Here is a 19,079-nt window from a genome sequence, read left to right as displayed (position 1 = left end):
AGATTTCACAAATACTACTTCGTTATAGTGAATCATGTGTTAATCAAGAATGATAATTCACCTTTTCTCTTGGATACTTCCACATTGGAACACCTTGTTGGCAGAGCTAGCAATGTAGCATCCTTCCAAATTTGTGCATGATGGCAAGGTTTGGCCGATCTCGCATAATGGTGCTCTATCAATTTCTCTTCATTACAAGAGAAGAACGCATCAGCAATATTAGTTGTGCGCCGATCGAGCACCCGACATACGCGAGCACCGTTTGTCACGAGAGAGATAGTTCAAGGCCATGCAGCTGGCGCGCAGCGCTGTGTCTACAGTGACACAAAGTACAATTGTAATTTTTCTTTAAGATTATGAAAGCGGATTCGTATGCATGATGCATCCATGCTTTGTATAACACTTCTCTTATCGATTCACTTGTTTTCCTCTTCCAAAAGAATACAACTTTTAAGGTGCTGTCGAGTGTTGGTAGTTGGTAGCATAGTGACGCCCGAACACTGGAATCCTAGTGAACACAGACAAATCAAAACCAAAATAAAATAAAATCAAACAACCTAAATTATTTCATTACAATGTTATTACGCTACTAAAACCAAAATAAAATAAAATCAAACAACCTAAATTATTTCATTACAATGTGATTACGCTACTAAAACAAAAAAAATCTCCTTTTCTTCAGTTCTTTTTACACTAGACATATGAATAGTGCCACTATTTTTACTCTTTCAATATGAACCAAAGAGAGAACAACGGAATGTTCGTAAGCAATAAAACACTGCCGGTAACGTGTGTACGCACGCCAGTAACGCGCCGACGCCGAGCACAGCGCAGTGTATACTGTATAGTACATCTACACTTCTACAGTGAAGCGATCGCCGTCCTTGCCAAAGCTAGCGCGCCCGCGTGCGGCTCCCCGGCCGGCCTTCCATCCCGCGGGGCGCCGGCCCACTCTCGCCTCGCCTTCGGTTACTAGTTTCTGCCGTTTCCCGGCGCCGCGGGGAGCGTTGGCAGATGATCGAGCGGCTGTTTCGGTGAAACTTTCACCGTGAAAGCAGCGCGCGATCTCGCCGTCCGCGCGGCGCCCGCCGCTCCTCGCTCGCCTTGGATCAGTTACTTGCTTGCTGGCGACCGGGGATTATTGTTGGTCTTTTGTGGAGTAGTAGTAATAAAGTAGCAGCACTTTCCAGCACAGTACAACAAATAACTGAAACTCACTGACTGGAGCGTCCTTGTGAGTGACGGCCTCTACCAGCACTGCAACAAGTAACTGAAACTCATTGACTGGAGCGTCTTCAGCTGCACCAAGGTGCATGGCCGTCCATGTGAGTGACAGCCTCTTTCTTCCTTAGGCTGTAAGCTTCATGTCTATAGATGAATGATCTCACCGTGAGTGAGTAGGTGCCCCCTGTCCTTAACAAGCTACGACAAAATGCGTTTGACCACACTTGCGGATGAGTACAACCTGCACGACGCGCACTGTGTGCCACTGCCAGTGCGCTCCCACTGTCGCACGTCTGGCTTCGCGACGCCAATGGTGCTTGTCAGGTTGTGCTTTAAGACATTGAGTTTTTTGGACATGACCGCTTGGTTGAACAACGGCACCAACCTCACAAATGCAATGCGGCCTCGGCTCTGTTTCCTTTCATAGGGCGCGTTCATCTACACCGGACATGATGAGAAGAAAACAAGGCCACCAACCAGTTTTGGCCTTCCCTCCCGAGGAGTTTGATCCGGTTCACGGCCGCTGGAACGAACTCTCCTACATGCACATTGCTTCCTCTGATGTTAATAGAAACAATGAGTCACTGCCTGGTGCTTGCCGCCTATCCTTAACTGAAGCGACAAAATGCGGTCGACAGCATCCGCAGATGAGTACAGGTCGAGTGACTTTGCATGCAACAACAGCGGTGCTTGTGTCTAGGGAGTCTTTTGGACATGACCGCTTCGGTTGCATCATAATTTTGAAAAAATGTTCACTAAAAATGTAAAAATGTTCATGTCTAGTTACCGTATAAGAAAAAACAAGATATGTAAAAACATTCATGAAGCGACCATGTTAGTTACATGTACCCATCTGCGGGTACGGTCGACCTCATTTTGTCGCTACAATTAAGGGTAGGCGGCAGGCACCATGCAGTGACTCATTGTTTCTATCAACATCAGGTGAAGCGATCTGCATGCGGGAGAGTTCGTTCTAGCGGTCGTGAACCAGACCAAACTCCTCGCGTGGCAAGGCCAAAGCTGGTTGGTTGCCTTGTTTTCTTCTCATCGTGTCCGGTGTAGATGAATCGAGCCCTATGGAAGGAAACGGAACCGAGGCTGCATTGCACTTGCGAAGTTGGTGTCGTGGTGCAACCAAGCGGGCATGTTCAAAAAACTCAATGTCTTAAAGCACAACCTGACAAGCACCGTTGCCACCGCGAAGCCAGGCATGTGACAATGGGAGCGCACTGGCTGTGGCACACAGTGCGCGGCATGCAGCTTGTACTCGTCCGCAAGTGTGGTCAAACGCATTTTGTCGCAGCTTGTTAAGGATGGGGGGCACCTACTAACTCAACGTGAGATCATTCATCTATACACATGAAGCTTACAGCCTAAGAAAGAAAAAAAAGCCGTCACTCACATGGACGGCCATGCACCTGGGTGTAGTCGAGTACGCTCCAGTCAGTGAGTTTCAGTTACTTGTTGCAGTGCTGCTACTTTAGAGCAACTCTTGCCAATGTCATTTACTCCCGTCCCCTAAAATCGTTTTATTGTTTCTCTAAAACGATTTTGCGGAAAGTGATGTGTCTCGAAAGAACAGATCTCACATTTACTTATTGTAAATTTAAAAACTTGGATAAAACGTTCTTCCCACTACATAGCTCATCACACAACACATCGGAGTTCATCACACATACATAGAAAATACAGATAAAAACATAGATCTACCAAGAGGGGTGACGGCAGCGGCTCAGTCCTTGACTCCAAGGAAGAACACCTCTGCCGAGCGGCGGCAAGCATTGACGAAGGCGCGCTCCTCCTTCGCCGCGGCAAGCCTCTCAACGGCCCCTGGTTCTCCGGCCTCGACGGCGCTCGCCCCGGCGAGGAACTCCATCTCCGCGTTGCGGCAAGACAGGGTCAGCCGGTAGAGCTCCTCGTGGAGCCTGTTGAAGTGGGGCCAAGCTGACTGCCCACCGCTATGGGAGAGGAGGACGCGCTACCACGCCTGCTCTGACTGCCAAGGTTCAACGGGGGCGTAAAGCGAGCTACTGGCCTCCGTGTCGACGTGCAAGATATAGCGGTCCGGCCGGTAGATATAGCGGCTCGGGGCGGTTTTTCGGGCCACATGTCGTTTTTTCGGGCAGGGCTAAGAGAGCTGCCGACGCCACGCGGACGGCGACCATGGGGAGCTGCTTTGACCGAAACAGCCGCTCATCTGCCAACGCCCCCGACGGCGTCGGGTGGGCAGGCGCCGCCCGGGATGGCAAGGCCGGCAATGGGACCGTGCGTGGGCATGCTAGCTTTGACCGAGAAGGCGATTGCTTCACTTTAGATGGTACTTTACACCGTGTTGTGCCAGGCCTTAGGGCATCTCCAATATTGACCTACAAATCGGACATCGAATCCATCCGCGGACCGAATGAGACCAGTCCACGGATACTGATAAGAGTCGGCCATCCAAAGCTAGCTAGATACATCCATCACCTGTTTTTCTAAGTTAGCACGCTCAAAATAGGCGCATATCTTGTTCCAGCTACAAATGTTCAAATGCAACAGTAGTTCTAATTTAGATAATTCAATCCAATATCCAATAAAGTATTCAAGTTGTAATAGTTAAAACTTGAATTTAACTAGCATATATGTACTAGTTGTCCCCTTCAACCTCCCAGAGATGCTCAATCAAATCTTCTATCAGTTGCTCATGAGCTGCACGATGCCGAATTTATTGATGTATGTGAACAAACTCATTAAATGTGTTCGGATTGTGCTTTGGAAGTTTAATAGGATCACCCATGTTCCCAAATTCAAGAGCTGCGGCCACATCCTTACCCTCATCCTCCACGATTATGTTGTGCACGATCACACAACATGTCATCACCTCCCACATGGTATCCGGATCCCAATATTTAGCAGGTCCACGAACAACTGCAAAACGTGCTTGCAAAACTCCAAATGCCCTCTGGACATCCTTCCTAGCTGCTTCTTGTCTTTGAGCAAAGTGTGATTTTTCCTGTCCAAGTGGGTCAGAGATGGTCTTCGCAAAGTTTAGTCCACAGAGGATATATACTGTCAAACAGATAGTAGCCCACTTGTATTCATACGCATTGACAGTGTAGTGACAATGAGGAGCTTTCCCTTCAGTCAGCCTAGCAAAAAATGGCGATCGTTTCAACAGTTTGATGTCATTGTGAGACCCGACATGCCAAAGAAAGCATGCCAAATCCAAAGATCTTGTGATCCAACTGCTTCAAGAATGATGATGGACTTCTTAACATGACCCTAATATTTCCTTTGAAAACCTTTTTGACAGTTCTTCCATCCGCTATTCATGCAGTCAAGAGATCCGAGCAAACCTGGCCACCCTCTAGCTTAAGACTTTGACGAGATCCTCTCAGTGCCTGCGATAGTTAGTTCTCTCGTGTAGTGAGATCCAAACATACGTAGCTTTGGACTCCCGCATGCACAGGCATCGACCTGGCGTGCTGCCCCATAGTAGGCTAAAATGATATGCCATGTAGGCCTTGCATTTTACCACGCCATAGGACAATCCGTCGGAGCATCTTGACCTGATCGACGGGGTCCAACAACACCTGACCTGGAGACCACGTCGATAGGTCAACACGGAACAGAAAAAGGCGTATGTGCGTTGCAGAAGGAGGGAACCGCTAAACTGCCCACATAGGCCGGGCGAACATGGCTCCTCTCTGCTCTATGCAAACCGTTACGCTGTTCCATCCCACACGCTACATCCATGGCTATTAGGCGGAATCCTATTTGGTGCACAGGTCTCGCTTAAAGCGACCGAGCGTGCAGCTTCTAGAACCTTCCCAAACCCGTTTTTGATGCTTTTATTTTGGTTTTTCTGCCTTTTCATTTTCTTTCTTTTTTCCAGTTTTGTGTTTTCTATTTCGTTTTTCTACCTTTTCATTTTCTTTCTTTTTTTCACGTTTTTTTCTTTTATTTTTAGTATTGATATTATTTATTTTCCAGTTTTTGCAAATCGTGAACATTTTCTGAAATCTTCAACAATTTTTGAATTCACAATTGTTTTTTTAGTTATGACGAATTCTTTTTAAATGGATGGACATTTATTGGATTCCTGAATTGTTTCTAATCATGGAAAAAAATTTGAATCGATGTTTTTTCTTAATTCATGAACATTTTCGTAAACAATAAAAAATTTCAAAATTATACAACTGTTTATTGAAAATTTGTTTTTCAAAATCGTGAACATTTCCTAAAAATTACAAACATTTTTTAGAATAGATGAAAATTTTACTATTTGTTGAATATTTGTTTACCAAAAATTGTTTTCAATTTCGATATTTTTTAGTTCCTAATTATTTAACTAAGGAAAAAACAACAAAACATAGAAGAAAAAAGGGAAAAAAAGAAATAAAAGAACTGGGCGTCCGGAATATGGGCCGGCCCAAAAATTGACAAATGCAAATGCTTTATATAGGCAAACTAATAATTTTTGAAATTGGGAAACAATTTTCGAAATTCACAAACATTCTTTCAATTTTTAAGGACATTTGTCAAAATTCTTCATTCTTTTTTAATCATCGAACATAATTTGAATTGAGGAGCTTTTCTTGTAATTCACTATCATTTTTTAAATTTTGTGAACATTTCTTAAAACATTCATGAATATTTTTGGAATTCACAAACATTTGTTCAATTCACGATAATTTTTTGACTACATGAACATTTTTTTAAAATCATGAAGTTTATTACATTTTTCAAATATATCTGTTCAAATCAGGAACATTTTTTGATAACTAAACATGAACATTTTTTCTTATCTTAGATAACCAGATATGAACATTTTGTACAGGAAGTGGTGTTTTTTTAACCATTTTTGCATTTATTTATTTTTTCCATTTTTCTTTTTGAATAATTTGGATTTCAAAACATTTTCAATTATTTAACATTGTGAATTATCTTTCTAAGAAATCCTAAAATGTTTGCATATTCAAAAAAAATCATGATTTTAAAAAAAGTTCTTTCTTCTCAAACACCACTTCCCACATTTTTTATTTGGTAGAGATGTGTAATTCAATTCTATGCTAGGAGTATGAAAGTGCATCTCAATGGAGAAGTAACACAAAAAGTAAACAATGGAAAATGGTGATAAATAAGATAAGTGAACATACACGAGGTTCCATTCCTTTTGATGTTAGCCACATTATATCTTCTTCTTCAACATGTGTGATGACCGAAACAAAAGTGTGTCATCTTTCTTCTCAAATGTCTCTCTCACATAGGGGACCAACATGCTTCGATTTATCTCAGTATGTCTGGGCAAATGACAAAAGTATTTGCGACAATTAAAAAGAGGAACATTTCTAAAAAAAGGATCTAAAGAACAAGAGATCATACAAACTTTAATATATCATTGATAACACAAAGACAATATGTAATGTTCTATATGGACGTGTAAGACTGCTTTCTAATATATGAATGGTAGAATAGCAACATATCTTATTAAATTGTGTCGAATATCTTGTGAAGAGAAATATAAATCATTTAGTGGCATGATTTTTAGACCATGTAAGAAGTTCGAGCCAAACATGGTAGATAAAACAAAGAAATATTGAGACCATTCCTGATAGATCATGAACAGAGAGTTTGAAATAATTAGAACATATAAAGAAGGCTAACATATAAATGTTGACAAAAGAGCACGATTGGATCTAGGTGGATGGGAAAGTGGCTTTTGAATAAAGGTTGTGATGGATCCCAATAAGATCTATTGGAAAATGGAATGAAACATGTACATGTTTGATTTGCTAGATAACAAAATAAGCAAGATATTGAATCGTGGTGGATTAGGAACTTTTTTTGGTAGCACCAACAAGAACATCAAGAGGCACAAAAAGAATTATGCGGTGTGAATTGTTCTTTCAGAAACATGATTTTGAGGGAAAAACTATGAAGTGAGTGGAAAACTTTGAGAACTCTAAAGAACTTTAGCCAAGAGTGGCAATAAAATCAAGGGTAGATCTAAGAAAGTAAAGAACTATAGAATAAACTGTAGAAGTATTTATATGAGGACACAAAACATAAGAATGTATTATGTGATGAAAAATAATGCATGATAGCCACATATCTTCAAGATGCATACATAGATGTTCAAGTAGAGGGGTTGTTGAAAGCACATATCTCACCAGAAGTGAGGCTTTGAGATAGTTTCATGGCAGGGAGCAAATTCATATCTCAACAATGATGCTTTGAAATGGATCATGAAGTAGAATTAACTATAGGCCTTATTTCAGCACACGGCAACCAAAAAAATATTACCAAAATACCACTGTAAATTCTCCAAGATGGATAGTGAGGTATGACTTGAAGTATAGATCTCGTCATGTGCGATGCTTCAAGGTGCATCATCGCGGTCATAAGAAAAAAATGGGGAATGATAGATCTCGAGATACCGAAAGGAGTATGGCATGGGGATTGTTATATAGAGGAATTATTTTGACAAAAATAGTAAAATGAGTTGGAATAAATTGGAAACTATAGAGAAACTTTACGAGGAACAACAAAAAATCAAGGATAAGGGCTTGACAAAATATCATAACAAACTTGGATCATAACATACCTGGATTCGGCTTCGGCTTGGCTGGAAGTGCGGGAGGAAAAAAATATGTGCGCGAACCTTACTTGGCAATGGTAAAGCGAATGCGAGGAAGAAGGAGATGGGAGAGGAAAAGAACTAGATGTAGTTCCCTTTGATAATTGCCTCCCTTATATAACCAGCAAAATGGTAACAGCGCCCCACGTGCTATACCACGTGGCCATGGTCTTGTGCTAAACCCCCGCTACACGCAAGTCTCATGCGAAACACGAGGAGTCATGGTGGTCGAGGACCCACGCGCCCATTCTGCCGTCCACTCACATTCAATGCGCTAGTGGATGGGGCCCGATTAACATGGCCAGGGCTATTGCCTATTTACGCTCTCGTTAATTGACCGGTCCAAACCCGAAGAGGCCCGAGAAGCTTCGAGGAGGGACCAAAAGATGCACGAGGGAGCAGCAATCTCACATGGTGCGCCATTAGCATTTGTGGGGCCCACATGACACTGTTTGACCTAATTTATGGCCTATAAATTCTCTAATATTCCAAAAAAACAGAGGGAGACACAAAATAATTCTTCTGCCGTCGCAAGTCTATGTTCTTCCGCGATCCCATCTGAAGGCCTCCGGCGGTACTATGTCGGAGGGGGAAACTATTGGGGAGGCAATCTTCATCTCCCTTGCTGCCTTCATGATGATGTGTGAGTAGTTTCTTTAGGACCTATAGGTCTAGAGAAGTAGCTAGATGGCTTTCTCTTTTTCCTTTTGATCTTCAATACAATGTTCTCTTCGAAGATTTAATTCTCACGGTGTGTTTGTTGGGATTCGGTGAACTGTGGGTTTATGATCAAATTATTTATTAAAAGTATTTGAATCCTTTTAAGATCTGTTTATGTGTGGTTTTATAGCCTTGTATTTCCCTCCGATCAATCCATCTTCTTTGTCCAGTGGGAGTGGTGCTTGCTAGTAAGTTCAATCTTGCGGTGTCCTTACTCTATAACAGGAGGAATTGCAAGGCATGTATGTATTGTTGCTATTAAGGATAAAACAACGGAGGTTGAACATATTGTTTGGTCTTACTTTGTCTACATTATGTCATCTTTCTTAAAGCATTACTCTGTTCGTCATGAATTTAATACTTCGCGATTCCTGCTGGATAGCGGTCTTGGGGTGGAGTCATAGTAGTAGATGTAGTTGGATTATACAGTCTACTTGTCACAGACGTAATGCCTATATATGTACCATGCCGCGAAGAATCATCATAACTATGTGCTATTCTCTCAATTGCCCAACAATATTTATTTACCTACCATTGCTATGCTTATGAGAGAGATGCCTCTAGTGAATATATGGCCCCCGGGTCCATTCTCCATATTTACAAAAACCCTAAAAATTGCTTGTTGTTTTATTTTGCTTTTATTTCATTTTATTCATTTTCCTATCACTACCAGATTTAATCCTTGCAATCTGTGAGAACAAGGGGATTAAGAACCCTCTTGCCTTTGTTGGGTGCAAGCATTTTCTTTGTGTGTATGCAGGTACCGTTCACATTGTTTACATGGTGTCTCCTATTGGTTCGATAAATCTTGGTTCTTAATTAAGGGAAATACTATCTGCTACGACTCATGCAGGGAATCCCAACACTGAACATCTCCTACACGACGTCGGTCCACTGGTACGATTCGAGCACACCATCGGGTGCGGGCGGTGCCGGTGGTGATGGTGGTGGCGGCGGGTAGACGCTGTCTCCGGCCGTAGACAGCTGGGGCACCTCCTCGAGGCCAGGCCAGTGGGTGTCTTCCTCTCGCTTTGACTCCTTGGTGGCGCAGGAGGCCGCCTCCTGTGCCGCCTGGTAGGCCGCCTCCTGTGCCGCCTGGTAGGCCGCCTCAGCCTCCACGTCTTTCTACCTCACCACCAGAGGCGGTAGCACTACTAGGGAAAACCTTATACACAGAATCTTAGCAGCAGCGAGGTTTAAAAACAAACGCTACTGCTAATTAGCAGTAGCGGGCTCCAGAAAACCGCGCTACTAATAACCCAGTAGCAGTAGCGCTCTAGGTGAAATGAGCGCTACTACTACAATTGCCACGGTGTTGCCCTTAGGCTAGATATAGTAGTAGTGCCCTTCTCCTGGACGTGCTACTGCTAAAGTACTTAGTAGTGGCGTTTTTCTTTAAAACTCGCTGCTGCTAAGTATCATCCCCTCTTGCAACTAATTAAGTTTAGTCCCATACTACTAAGCGAACAAGGTGTTTACCACCTTAAATATGTTACTTTTCAAACTATCTCGAGCACTTGGTCTTCATTGAACTGTATGTGTAGGATTTGTGGCTGCAATATGGATCTTCACCTGTGCCTATACAAGTACGGTGAGGATTCATGTTGACTATTTAGATTCTACACAAAAAGATCAATGATCACCAATGTATATTTTTGATGTTTTTGTATGCTTAGCCTTAGTAGTAGCTTTTTTTTACGATAAAGCGCTACTGATATTGGGCTTAGCAGTAGCGCGCTCCCTGTACCCACGCTACTGCTACAACAAAACAAAACATGCGGCCCGGCCCTCTGCACGCTCATCTCTCTCAGTCGTCCCCCTCCGCCCGACGCCAGCAGCTGCGGTTAGGGTTCACTAGTAGAAAAAGGGTCAAACGTGAAGCACATTAGTGCCGGTTTGATTTTGGCCCGGTACTAATGGTACCATTAGTGCCGGTTCGAACGGATTTGCATTAATGCCGGTTCGTGTTGAACCTTTAGTACCGGTTCGTGGCACGAACCGGTACTAAAGGGGTGGTGGCAGGCCGGCGTCAGGCCGGAGCCCCACGATCACATTTAGTACCGGTTCGTGCCATGAACCGGTACTAAAGGGGTCTGACCTATAGTACCGGTTTGTGACACAAACCGACACTATAGGGCAATTTCCAAACTCTACCCCCCCCCCCCCCCCGTGTGTCGCCATTTTAGTTCTGAAAAAATCAAAAGAAAATGATAAGAACTTCAAAAAATAAAATCCTTCGAAAGGTAGTTATATTACTACATCTACTAGTTAGGAAAATTTAAAAACTACAATTTGGACATATTTTGCAAAAAGTGTAGGGAAAATGTAAAACGGCTATAACTTTTGCATACGATGTCGGAAAAAAAGTATAAAATATCAAAAAATTCAGCACGAAAATCCGCATCCGATGGAGACGGCCTACGACCTGTTTGGAATTTTTTAGAATCCTCAAATTCCAAAAGGAAAAAAAGATATGGTCAAATTTCAGTTTGTTTAAAAAAAATTGGTTAAATCTGGTCAAACTACTTATTCAAGAAGTATTAATATTACTACATAATTATTCAAGAATATTAGTGTTACTAAATAATTATTTCAATTTTTTGAATTTTGGTCAAATCTGGTCAAACTATGGTCAAACTGTGGTGAAACTATGGTCAAACTTATTCAAGAAATATTAGCGTTACTAAATAATTACTGTTTTTTAGAATAATAGTTTCAAACTCAAACGGTGAAATGTGTGACTTCATGCTCAAGCTAAACTCCTGAGGGTTAATAGGATTGACATCTTACTATTGTCAGGAAAACAACAAGTGCAGACTCGGAAACGAAGGAGAATAGAATCCGAAAGTTAAGCGTGCTCGGGCTGGAGTAGTGAGAGGGATGGGTGACCGGTCGGGAAGTTAGATGATTTGGAATGAGTGATCCACACTTGAGTAGTTAAGAGAGGTGATTAGAGACTAAATCATCAAATAATTCAAAAAAATAAAAATCAAAACTTTTTTTCCAAAATTTTCAAAAAAAAACCTTTAGTACTAAAGGTCCCCCATACCAGGGCATGAGCTCACGCCACGTGGTGGCACTTTAGCGCCGGTTCGTGCCGAACCGGTACTAAAGGGGGGGGGCCTTTAGTGCCCACCCTTTAGTGCCGGGGGGCCTTTTAGTGCCCACCCTTTAGTGCCGGTTATGGAACCGGCACTAAAGGCCCTTACGAACCGGCGCTAAAGCTCCGTTTTCTACTAGTGGTTTCTCCTCCGCCACCGTGTGCCACCACCACCGCCGCCGAAGCTAATGCTCCTCCCCCCTCTCGCCGCCCCTCTGCTAGCTGCTCCTCCACCCTCTCGCCGCCCACTCTATCGCTGCCCGCCACCACCACCTTTGCTCATATTGCTTTAGGAAAATGGCGCCACCACCACCACCACCATGTCGACTGTGCAAGTCAAGGTGCGCCAACAACCTTGCAACTGGGAAGCTGTTCGACATCTACTTCCAGCCGAGTTTCCGTCATGCGGCCGTAAGAAATTAGATGAAATGTAACAACTATTTTATTTTTAGTGTTAGCATTACTGCATTGTGTCATTTTGCTTTTTTTACACAGATCGTCCCATGGAATATGAGGTTGAAATTCAATAAGCTGACAGGAGACATTGTGACATTTGAGGCTCCTGGGGGCCGTACACTATGGAGGTCGAGAAAGGATGCAATATGTCGCAGATTGGAGGAGATGGATGGGCCTGTTTCCTCGCCCGCATGCGTCTTACTGGTGGTGAGTTGATCAGCTTCTCCTTCAGAGCAGAAAGACCCAAGCTGGTTGTCGTTTATCTCAACCTGGTGGAAGATGATGAAGATGACGAAGATAATGAAGATGATGAAGATAATGAGGACCCACTCGATGAAGATGATGAGAACCCACTTCATGAAGCCATCGTAGCTCAAAGAATGAGGCTGAGCGAGGAGGAGGTGTGCAACCTATGGGACATAATTCCGCCACGTGATGACTTTGTCGGGGTGCCATACGTGACCCACCTGACAAGTACCATGGTCGATTGGCATGAAATGGTATGTTATACTGACTGTTGTAATTTGATGATATATATATGCTTTATTGTTATACTTACAAATGCAAATTATCCGATGATATGCTTAGTGAATCCGATGATATGCTTAGTGTAGAGTCCAGTGATATGCTTTGTGGAATCTAGTCGATGATATGCTTTAGTGTAGAGTCTGATCACATGCTTATTAGTGTAGAATCCAAGGAACTATTAGTAGTGTAGATAATCCATATATACTTATTAGTAGAATTCATGCTTAATTAGTACAAATGCGTAGTACTATGTCTTTTGATAGTGTAGAAATCTATACTTAATAGAAATATATTTGCAAGAGTATGTGCGAGGCTATTTATTAATTGATATGTTTTTCTTATTCAGAAATTGCCAAAGAACCTACCTGTGAGTTGTGGTATCGAGCCTGATGAAGAAGGCTCAGTTGGACTACGCCTTGCCACAAGGGGCTCCACCACCACCTGTACTTACCGCATGGACATAGACGGTCGCACACACTTAAACTCGGTTGGGTGGAAGAGATTCCTCGTTGGCAAGAATCTTCATGTTGGACAGGCCATCCTAATTACTATCAGGAACACCCACCACCCAGGCTTGAGGATGATGATCGTCGACGATATCATCTAGCTAGAACTACATATGTGGGTGTGGCTATATCATCTAGAACTACATTTGATGATCATCGTCGATATCATATAGAACTACATATGATGATCGTCGTCGATATCATCTAGAACTATATATGATGATCGTCATCGATATCACCTTTATATTGCTTGAGGATGCATATGATGATCGTTATCGAGTAATTTGGAACGGAGGTAGTACTACCTAGTACCTATAATGCTTTATGAAATTGATATCTAGTAGTACCTAATATCTGGAAATTGCAGTTAATTGAAACTGAAACTGGGTAGGAAGCGGGGGAAAATGATGAAACACATAGCAGTAGCGCGGGGCTAGGAAAGCGCTACAACTAACTGTTAGTAGTAGCGCGGTTTGCACCCAAGGTAGTACGGCCTGTTTGGAATTTTTTAGAATCCTCAAATTCCAAAAGGAAAAAAAAGATATGGTCAAATTTCAGTTTGTTTAAAAAAAATTGGTTAAATCTGGTCAAACTACTTATTCAAGAAGTATTAATGTTACTACATAATTATTCAAGAATATTAGTGTTACTAAATAATTATTTCAATTTTTTGAATTTTGGTCAAATCTGGTCAAATTATAGTCAAACTTATTCAAGAAATATTAGCATTAATAAATAATTACTGTTTTTTAGAATAATAGTTTCAAACTCAAACGGTGAAATGTGTGACTTCATGCTCAAGCTAAACTCTTGAGGGTTAATAGGATTGACATCTTACTATTGTCAGGAAAACAACAAGTGCAGACTCGGAAACGAAGGAGAATAGAACCCGAAAGTTAAGCGTGCTCGGGCTGGAGTAGTGAGAGGGATGGGTGACCGGTCAGGAAGTTAGATGATTTGGAATGAGTGATCCACACTTGAGCAGTTAAGAGAGGTGATTAGAGACTAAATCATCAAATAATTCAAAAAAATAAAAATCAAAAAAATATTCCAAAATTTTCAAAAAAAAACCTTTAGTACCGGTTGGTAACACCAACCAGTACTAAAGGTCCCCATACTAGGGCGCGAGCTCACGCCATGTGGTGGCACTTTAGCGCCGGTTCGTGCCGAACCGGTACTAAAGGGGGGGGGCCTTTAGTGCCCACCCTTTAGTGCCGGTTATGGAACCGGCACTAAAGGCCCTTACGAACCGGCGCTAAAGCTCCATTTTCTACTAGTGGTTTCTCCTCCGCCACCGTGTGCCACCACCACCACCGCCGAAGCTAATGCTCCTCCCCCCTCTCGCCGCCCCTCTGCTAGTTGCTCCTCCACCCTCTCGCCTCCCACTCCGTCGATGCCCGCCACCACCACCTTTGCTCATATTGTTTTAGGAAAATGGCGCCACCACCACCACCACTATGTCGACTGTGCAGGTCAAGGTGCGCTAACAACCTTACAACTGGAAAGCTGTTCGGCATCTACTTCCAGCCGAGTTTCCGTCATGCGGTGGTAAGAAATTAGATGAAATGTAACAACTATTTTATTTTTAGTGTTAGCATTACTGCATTGTGTCATTTTGCTTATTTTTACACAGATCGTCCCATGAAATGTGAGGTTGAAATTCAATAAGCTGACAGGAGACATTGTGACATTTGAGGCTCCTGGGGGCCGTACACTATGGAGGTCGAGAAAGGACGCAATATGTCGCAGATTGGAGGAGATGGATGGGCCTGTTTCCTCGCCCGCATGCGTCTTACTGGTGGTGAGTTGATCAGCTTCTCCTTCAGAGCAGAAAGACCCAAGCTGGTTGTCATTTATCTCAACCTGGTGGAAGATGATGAAGATGACGAAGATAATGAAGATGATGAAGATAATGAGGACCCACTCGATGAAGATGATGAGAACCCACTTCATGAAGCCATCGTATCTCAAAGAATGAGGCTGAGCGAGGAGGAGGTGTGCAACCTATGGGACATAATTCCGCCACGTGATGACTTTGTCGGGGTGCCATACGTGACCCGCCTGACAAGTACCATGGTCGATCGGCATGAAATGATATGTTATACTGACTGTTGTAATTTGATGATATATATATATGCTTTATTGTTATACTTACAAATGCAAATTATCCGATGATATGCTTAGTGAATCCGATGATATGCTTAGTGTAGAGTCCAATGATATGCTTTGTGGAATCTGGTCGATGATATGCTTTAGTGTAGAGTCTGATCACATGCTTATTAGTGTAGAATCCAAGGAACTATTAGTAGTGTAGATAATCCATATATACTTATTAGTAGAATTCATGCTTAATTAGTACAAATGTGTAGTACTATGTCTTTTGATAGTGTAGAAATCTATACTTAATAGAAATATATTTGCAAGAGTATGTGCGAGGCTATTTATTAATTGATATGTTTTTCTTATTCAGAAATTGCCAAAGAACCTACCTGTGAGTTGTGGTATCGAGCCTGATGAAGAAGGCTCGGTTGGACTACGCCTTGCCACAAGGGGCTCCGCCACCACCTGTACTTACCGCATGGACACAGACGGTCGCACACACTTAAACTCGGTTGGGTGGAAGAGATTCCTCGTTGGCAAGAATCTTCATGTTGGACAGGCCATCCTAATTACTATCAGGAACACCCACCGCCCAGGCTTGAGGATGATGATCGTCGACGATATCATCTAGCTAGAACTACATATGTGTGTGTGGCTATATCATCTAGAACTACATTTGATGATCGTCGTCGATATCATGTAGAACTACATATGATGATCGTCGTCGATATCATCTAGAACTATATATGATGATCGTCATCGATATCACCTTTATACTGCTTGAGGATGCATATGATGATCGTTATCGAGTAATTTGGAATGGAGGTAGTACTACCTAGTACCTATAATGATTTATGAAATTGATATCTAGTAGTACCTAATATCTGGAAATTGCAGTTAATTGAAACTGAAACTGGGTAGGAAGCGGGGGGAAATGATGAAACACATAGCAGTAGCGCGGGGCTAGGAAAGCGCTACAACTAAGTAATAGTAGAGTGTTCTGGAAAATCGTTGCTGATATAGTCAATAGTAGTAGCGCGTGTGCAAACCGCGATACTACTAACAGTTAGTTGTAGCGCCTTATTGGTAGTGCGGCTGCCCGCGCTGCTGGTAGCTTCAAAACCCACGCTACTACTAGGGTTTTCCCTAGTAGTGTAGTGGAGGGCGGGTGTCGATGTTGATGGCGTCGCGTCGGCGCATGTCATGCTTGATGGCAAACCAGACATCCCAATGCAGGGAGTCCGGCGTGTACGACGGCGTGCGTCATTGCTCCGACGTCAGGATAGCATGCCGCTTGCGGAATGCGGTGGGGTCAAGGCGTGGGCGAGGTTAACGTCCGGCCACGACAACGAGACATGGTACTCCTAGTGGTACTGTGTGCGGTGCACTGGGATGTATAGTTGGTCGTGTGTCTGGTGACTCCTTCCCCAAACCCCCGCGTGGCACCAACATGAACCTGGCTGGGCCATGCGATGAGCTGGACTCATGGTCGTGCTTGCCCTTGCCCTTGCCCTTGCTGAAGAAGCCGGCCATGGCGACTAGGATTTCTGTCAGCCGACGAGGGAGCACCCGTGGCCAGATGTCGACAAGAGTGGGCAAGGAGGAGTGGATGAGCCCCCCCCCCCCAACGCTTGAATTAAAAAGGGCATGGACTCTGGACGCTCCCAATTGCTGCCATGCGGGCCCAAGGTGGGTGGGCCACATTTACTACAACCACGGTGGTGGTTAGGTGGCCAACACGCGAACATGAGGAGGACACCGAGAGGATGCATGTCGCATACGTCTGGTGTCTCTGTGGACGCAAATCAGGCGCAAACTTCAGCCAAAAACGCGTTCAAACGGACAACGAGCAGAGATGATGTGGGTTTGCGTCTGCTTATTGGGCCGGCCTTTTTTGTCCGTTTTGATCCAAACTGACATGGGCGGACCAAATGCGTCGGCGCGTTGGAGTTGCCCTTACATTTTGGTAGATGGGGATTTATTAGTCAGAATCGGGTCCATGTCATACTCAAACCAACCGAAGTGTTATCAGGGGCAAATTATCCGTTTGGTTAGTTGAGGCACCCAATGTTGCTGGTTTCGGAGTTGAGGAGGGTTATTACAAGGAAGGGTCAGTGCCATCTCCAAACTGTTGACAATCTTATAAACCCATCAAGAGGAGACTGAGATGAGGATATAATCAGAGATAATTTCATCTCGGTGGATGTTGAAAGGATTCTGAGAATACCCATGAGTGCAAACATGACTGATGATTTTGTTGCTTGGCATAACATAGACTTATAATTTTCCAGTTAGATCAACATACCGCACTGAATGAAGGCATCGGTTTGCTAGGCGCCTCAAAGGTTCAGATGATGGTCCTTCCACTAGTAATCCTGTCTGGGACATCCTTTGGAAACTCAACTTTCCAAGTAAAATCAAAAATTTCGGTTGGAAGGATTTGCATGGGATCATACTAGGCCTTTCGGTGTTAGCAAATCGACATATTCCTTCTGGACAGTGTCCTATTTGCCAAAGGGGTGCGGAGGATATCCGCCATCCAATGTTCACTCAGAGAAGAGCTAGAGAAGTTTGCAGAGCTCTGGGACAGAAGGGGCTGATTTATTAAGCACTTGAAACCGATCGATCTGGCAACATCATTTTTGAAAACTTACTCAAGGACGAATGTCGACGGTCACCAACTATTCAACATCTTGGTCTACAGGAGTCTATCATTGTGCATGCATGGTATATTTGGTGGCAAAGGAGAGAAGTTGTTAAGGGAATTGGGATCTCAAGCCCGTCAAGAACTGCATTGGCGATACATGCAATCACAGCTAACCCAGTTAGGGCGATCGATGATGAGCAAACCAAGGTTGCTAAATAGACCAAACCAGAGCTAAATGTGTATAAAATGAATGTTGGTGCATGCTATATGGACAATGGAAGGGGAGCTACAGCGGCTGTACTTTGTAATCATCGATGGGGGGCGATGTCAGGTGGCACTTTCTTATTTGATCATGTGCTCGATGATCCATCAACAGAGGGGTTAGCTCTGAAAAACGGAGTGATACTTGTGGGCAAAGTGGAATGCTCACAAGTTGTTTTTTAATCTGATTGTCTAGAGCTTATTAATGCTTGCAATGGGGTGCCTGAAATACTCAGTCCATATACAACTATCCTTGTTGATTGCTTTCATATAGCGCAGAGGATTGGATCAGCCTCTTTTGTTCACTGCCCAAGGGAGGCAAAAATGGTGGCACACTCTTTAGCAAGGAAGTATTTTGATTCCGAAGTTGTTATCTCTTGGGGTGATGAACCACTTGGTTTCCTCTTAGCCGAGCTGGTTAAAAAGATGTAGCTATTTTTGAACTTTTAATAAAGTGTGCCACAAGTTCAGGAAAAAAAACAATTTCTATATTTTTGCAGCAGTTCAAGGACGAAAAATATAGATTACCCTTAAGATTATGAGAGTGGCTTCTCGTATGTATCCATGCTTCTCTTATCGACTCGCTTGTTTTTCTTTTTAAAGAATACAACTTTTATGGTGCTATTGAGCGTTGGAAGTTGGTAGCAGGGCGGCACTAAACGCTGGAGATAATACATACAAATCAAATTCCAAAAACATAAAATATTTTAACATAACGCTATTATGCTACTATAAAGAACTTGGTCCTGTACTTCGTGTGTACGAATTGTATATACGAGAACCAAGTTGTTTGTTCAAAATCCCGTGGTCTTTTTCTATTGCGTGGCACAGCCCAGTGTAGAGTAACATCTGCAGTTTTGGCCTTGCCATGGCGCGCGGCGCCGGAAAACCATGTCCATGGCCATCGGCTACTGGTTA

General features: G+C 43.2%; 1 long non-coding RNA gene across 2 annotated transcripts; it reads right to left on the bottom strand.

The window, feature by feature from the left end:
- Positions 1–2,790: 2,790 nt before the first annotated feature.
- Positions 2,791–8,042, bottom strand: LOC147992555 (uncharacterized). 2 transcript variants are annotated; one of them, XR_015609303.1, is made up of 3 exons: positions 7,811–7,991; positions 6,363–6,506; positions 2,791–4,801 (listed from the first exon to the last, which is right to left on the bottom strand). It is a non-coding gene; the product is annotated as an uncharacterized LOC147992555 (long non-coding RNA). The 2 variants fall into 2 exon arrangements; XR_015609302.1 differs by having other exon boundaries at positions 2,791–6,506; positions 7,811–8,042.
- Positions 8,043–19,079: the final 11,037 nt, after the last annotated feature.

Source organism: Triticum urartu, chromosome 1A (genome assembly GCF_056163025.1).
Source record: "Triticum urartu cultivar PI428250 chromosome 1A, HENAU_Tu73, whole genome shotgun sequence".
Classification (NCBI taxonomy): Eukaryota; Viridiplantae; Streptophyta; class Magnoliopsida; order Poales; family Poaceae; genus Triticum; species Triticum urartu.
Note: the sequence above shows the minus strand (reverse complement) of the source record. Positions and strands in the feature narration are given on the sequence as shown.